We start from the raw sequence: 6,000 nt of genomic DNA, 5'->3' as shown, positions 1-6,000 counted from the left end.
AGGCAACCTCCACATCATGCCAGGCTCTAAGGAAGAGTGGAGTGGCGTGGTCCCAGATGAGGTGCAGACCATAACGACCTGTTTCTACATTGTCAACGAGAATGATCCGGTCCTGTACCTTTACCACCATCATGATGATTCCATTGAAGGCAACCTCCACATCACGCCTGAATGTCCTCCAGTAGAGGTGACTTTGGAATTAGGCAGGGATTCCTTGGAGGGCAAAAGAGTGCAGTACAACAAAAAAGATGGAACCCAAGAGATAGGTAAAATTATTTGCCAAGTTCCCAACAAACCTTCTGTGTATTTCATCAAGTTTGATAATGACTTCCATATCTATGTCTATGATTTTGTGAAGATCTGTTAAAGTGAAATTCTCAAATTTTGAGGGGCAGACTTAATGCTCTCTTTGGGAATGTGTTTTTTCAGAGATACCTCAGGTCTTCTATGAATCCTGGTATCTTTTCCAATGGATTATTCTTTCTCAAAGAATAAAAATTTGTTAACATGTTGTGTTATTTGGTCAATGATGGATTGTGTTTGGTGGATGGGGCATCACAGAAATACATGCCTCAAAACAAAGCAGGATTTATGGTCTTTTCCCCTTGGAGAGTAAAGGACTGGGGATGCGTGGTGTGGTAAAGGACAAGATGGCTGTCAAGGAAGCAGTGGAGAGGGGACAAAAAGTTGTATGATCTCGGGGCGGTATGAAGCTTGAGGGAAAACCATGTCAAATGGAAAGATGTGACCGATATCAGCGTGAGGTATTGGGACTTAAGAGGATAAAGAGTAGATTAATCAGGAAGGGACACAAATGTATACTCAAAATCACAGAAAATTAGGTTTCATTTGATGAATGGTTTAATTCGTACTGGCTGTAAGTCAAAGGATGTTTGATCTCCACTAGAGCATGTTGCTTAGTGAAAAGTGTCTCCGCTCATTTGCTCTTCTCCAGTAAGTTGGACATCAAGCTACCTACTTAGTTTTGCCAGAATTCTGTCTGCCACCTACTTTGTCATGCCTGGATTCGGTATGCCTTGAACTCTCATAGGTCTTATCCATGCCATCCAACCCTTGTCAGTTCATTTAAATAATTGCCCTGCCATATCTGGAAAACAGTTTTCCCTTTCATTGATCATGTTCTGTAGTACTTGGGCTATGAAACTCATGAACACACTCACCCACACACAGGATAAACATATACATATAATGCCCACTAGTGTGTGACATGCACACATATGATGAATGCACCGAACTCCATAATATCAGTAAAGTAGGGAATCCATGATGCTAGGTGGAGTCTGGCAAAGACCCCACACACCCATCAAACCGCCAAATACCAGTATGGTACTGATGTCTGACTCCCATCCTGTAAGGAACCTGCCATCCTGTAACTGGGCTATTTTTGGTTCCTTCATCTTCACAAACTTGGTTAAAATGTTAGAGTTGTCAAACTGGGAGTTAGGGTCCAGCATGTAGATCAGCTGTCCCAGGTCAGGTGATTTGGCTACAATTTGGGTGAGAAATTGTACCAGGGAATTCTGGTACACCCTCTCCTCTTCTTCTCCCTGTCCTCATCGTCACTCTTGTGGGTGGGCCTGGAGCACAAAGAAGGTAAAATGGAATAAGCCTCCTCCTTAGTGGAAAACCTTGTCAATCCTTAATTTGACCTGACTCTCTGAGGGAATGCAGCACATTTTTTCCTACTAGGTCTCCTCATTCATTGGTTCACTCATTTTGCCAATGAATGATTGAATTCATCCATTCTTCCTTGTCTCTCTCTCTTCTTTCTTCCCTTCTTCCATTTCCCCCTTGATTGTAGAAATTTGAGTAGCAGGGCTGCATCCCCATGGGGCCGCCTTGTAAGGTTATGCTCCGAAATAACAACACAAAACTATTCATTTAAACACTGCCTGCCCCATTATTTTCAGTCTCTTAACCCATATCTAATAATGTATGTTGTAGCACGAGGTGCGCTTAGAAGAAAGAATTAGCATGTTTGACCTGGTGGCTGGCTGTATCGCCATCTGCCTCAGAGTGCAGTGCTACCCTTTCTGCCCATGGCAGAGGTGCATGGCATCTCTAAGCTCAATTCCTATTCCTCCCAGCATTCTCTTATGTTTATTCCATCCACCTATATTCTAACCTTTCAGGCCAAACAGTTTCTTTATTTAATTAACCAATGACCTATACTCCATCATTACTCCTATTTCTGTTTAAAGAAGAACGGAATCTTTAACTTTAACATAGCAAAATTACATATAACAAAACAGTTATCAAGCAAGAATTACAGTTACAATATTTATATCTATTTTATCTTTTATCATAACAATGGAAAACTATAACTATCTCTTCTTCAACTCCTTCAGAGACTTCAGAATAATACAGTATTACCTAAGCAAACAAAAAGTAAGCCATTTTCAAACTCTAGAAATGACAGAGACATCTCGCTGCCTGGACAGTCACCCAAAGTTCCTCTGTACCGTTGGTGTTTCCATCCTCAGCCTACAGGCCCATAGTTTCCAGCAGACATTTCCATGAAGCAGGAAATTTCAAAGGCAGTCACTATCTGCTTGTCTTGAGGAATGTTTTGCTGACACTTTCCTGAATCAGGAACACGAAAAGATCATCTCACCTTTAGGCAAGTTCAGTAGTCCTCTCTCTGAGTGTTTTCTGTGTACAGTTTATGCAACAATCCAGGCAAGAGCAGTTTCTTCCCCAAATGGCTATCAAACTCAATAAGGATACTCTTTGATGCCCATCTTCTTCCTGAAGTAGATATGTGCTGCCAAGAGTAGAGTGTCTCACTGTCATGAAAAACCCTAAGGTACTAAAACATTAAATAGCCTATTTTGTAGTCTAGAGAGATATGAATAATGCCTATCTAACTGATATATATATATATCTATGTAGCTAGAAAATCTAACTAACATGACTACAAACTTGACTATTATTAATGATTATCCATTAATAACCTATATACATTATATTTTTAAATGAACTACACAATCACAATACCTTAATTAAGATCAAAAATGCATATACATATAACACAATTGACCTAAAATCTCTATCAGTAAAGCAAAATCTATACTAATGCAAATATTCATATCTATATCACATCCCACTTTAAATGTAAAAGAACGTTTATAAGCCATATTTGGGAACGTGGGTGCAGTTTTTTCTCTCCAAAATGCTTCCTGCTGAATGGTGGCATCATTATTGATTTATCTCAGTTGGCAGTTGAGGGAAGCAATTTTTTAAAGGTGTTCACAGCAACCTTTAAGTAGGGCGTGGTCCATCCTACCATATTAGGATAGAGGCATCCACAGACTATCACCCTCTGTGAAAACAAAATAGAAACTCCTTTCCAAAGCATCATGTCCTTAGATCCAAATTTCAAAGTCAAGGCATTTTCAAAATATCTATGTTGGATTATTTCAGCAGCTTTTATAAAGAAACATCTTTTCGCAGCTATTGCTACTGCCTCAAAATTCAAATGATTCAAAAAGAGCATAATAGCATATAATATCAAAATTCGCTGTGAATTTTCCATCTTTGTGCGCTTCAATTTAACCTCTATTTTGTTTATTTTTCCTTTTTATTTTTTGCCTTTTGAGACAGGTTCTCTGTATCTTTGACCTGGAATAACTCTGTATACCTGTCTGTCCTTGAAGTCTCAGAGATCTGCCTCTCTCTGCCTTTCAGGCATTGGGATTAAAGGTGTATGCTACTACACATTGAACTCACAAAGATCTGTTTGTCTCTGCCTTCAAGGCACTGGGATTAAAGGCGTGTGCTACCTCACCCTGAAGGTACAGAGGTCTATCTCCCTCTGCCTCCCATGTGTTGGGTTGACAGGTGTGTACTACCACACCCAACAACTCTCTTCCTTTTTTTAACCTTAAAAACTTTAAATTTCAGCCTGCACATATTTTTAACACACTGTAAATCATTTAAAAATTTTCTTTGTCTTTGAATCTCTCTTTACTCTATTTCTCTCTCTGTTTTTCTGACCACATGAGTCTTTCATTTACCAAGCAATCTCAGTAGGACTAAAGCCGTGGCTTTGCTGGCCAGATGTAGCCCATTCCTTAGCTTTCTGCCATTCCAACCTTGTGGCTGAGGTACCGAACAGAGCCGCATTCAGTGCCACAAGTCTACAGTGTTTCAAGGTCCTTGCCATCAAAGAGGCTGCAACAGACAACACTCAAGCCCTCTTTCTGTAGCTGGCCCTCCTTCCTCAAACAGTCAGAGTTTGCCCAGGCAGGATGGCCCAGAAAGCCGGCATTTTAACACAACAGAGTTTTTTTCCCTGCTACTGCTGAAAACATACAAGCATTCAGTTGGCTTTTATCAACACCATTTAAATGTTTTGTGGCAGGACCTCTTAAGGGCTGCAGGGTTTTGCAGCTGAAGCTGAGTCAGCAAGCCTCTTTTAGATGAGAGCCCTTGCTTTCTTCTAGCAAGCAGAGCAGACCGAGAAATCGCTGCTACCAAGAAAACATGCTTTACTCTTTCCCAAGCTTTCTCAGGCTTTCAGTGGATTCAGTTGTCCACAAGGCTGCAAGCCATTCTGTAGTTATTTGAGCAGTGAGGCTATGTCTGCAGCACCACGACCGCATGAAGGTTATGCCTGAAATAAATACACAAAAACTTTATTCTTTTAAACACGGCTGGCCCATTAGATTCAGCATTTAACCCATTTCTAATAATCAGTGTAGTATAACGAGGTGCACTTACCAGGAAAAATTCAGCATGTCTGACATGGTGGCTGGGTGCATCGACATCTGCCTCAGAGAGCAGAGCTATGGCATCTGCCGGGGAGAGGGGAGCATGGCTTCTCTGAGCTCACTACCTCTTCCTCCCGGCATTCTATTTTGTTTACTCCACCTACCTATGTTCTAACCTATCAGCTGAAGCGGATTCGTTCTTTAATTAATCAATAAACTTCTTCTGTCACTTTATCCTTTCAACAGCTTGCCCATATAAATCTCCCATGTGTCTTCTGTTGTATAGTCTTTCATTTGTAAAGAACTTGCACTCTCAGGGGAGGATTTTTCTGACATCTCTGTGGATGGAGATCATATGAGGAAGATCAGATGAGCAACCATGACAACTCTAATGCTGTATAGTTAGGTGGACCAGAGATTGATGGCTGACATTCCTGTGCTATGCATCAGATGCCCCTGAACTCTGGCCCTGTTGACAGACAGGCAGATATCAAGTTGGTCACACATACTTAACTCATTCAGGTTCACAGATACTGTAAATGGAGTTTTAATTCTTCTCCTAAACTAATAAAAAAACCAAGATTAGGAGAAGAGAAGAGCCTGAAGTAAGGCCTCAAAATGGGTCATTTTGCAAAGGAAAGGTTACCTGCCTCCATGTATGCTGTCTCCCTTTCTTAGTCAAATCCATCCTTCCAGTGTCTAGCTCACAGCTAACCATAGGATTGAACCCAACTGCCTTTGATTTCTGAAATAAGTGCTGTCCCCTTAAGGTCTCATAACAGCACAGGAAGGTTTGTAAGACTGTCCCAGCAACAATTTAAAGCAATTCTAGGACACCAAAGATGCAGCAAATTTGGTTAATTGGTAATATAGATAGTTCTGATGGGACAAAATAATTTAGAATTAAAAAAAAACAGATTGGTGTACTCATGATGAATTTATGTGATATGGCACACACAGGCTTCTGGTTCTGAATACTTCATGCTCGGTGGGTTTTGGAGATTGTCGTGACCCTGAACCTAGCTGGAGGCTTTGGGGCCTTGAAAGGACAAGACTTAATATTTCAGGACATCCTTGTACTTGGTCCCCACTGTTTACTGATTTCCTTACAGAGAATGAGCAGCCATCTACTCCTGCTACCATGCCTTCCCCACATGAACAGAGAGAAGACCCTATAAACACAGGTTGCTTGTATCACATGTGAAGGCATAAGTCACAAACAAACTCCCACAGCAGTTTAGAATTGTGATTAATAGAATGATTAGTT

Source organism: Microtus pennsylvanicus, chromosome Y (genome assembly GCF_037038515.1).
Source record: "Microtus pennsylvanicus isolate mMicPen1 chromosome Y, mMicPen1.hap1, whole genome shotgun sequence".
Taxonomy (NCBI): domain Eukaryota; kingdom Metazoa; phylum Chordata; class Mammalia; order Rodentia; family Cricetidae; genus Microtus; species Microtus pennsylvanicus.
This window is presented reverse-complemented; position numbering follows the sequence as displayed.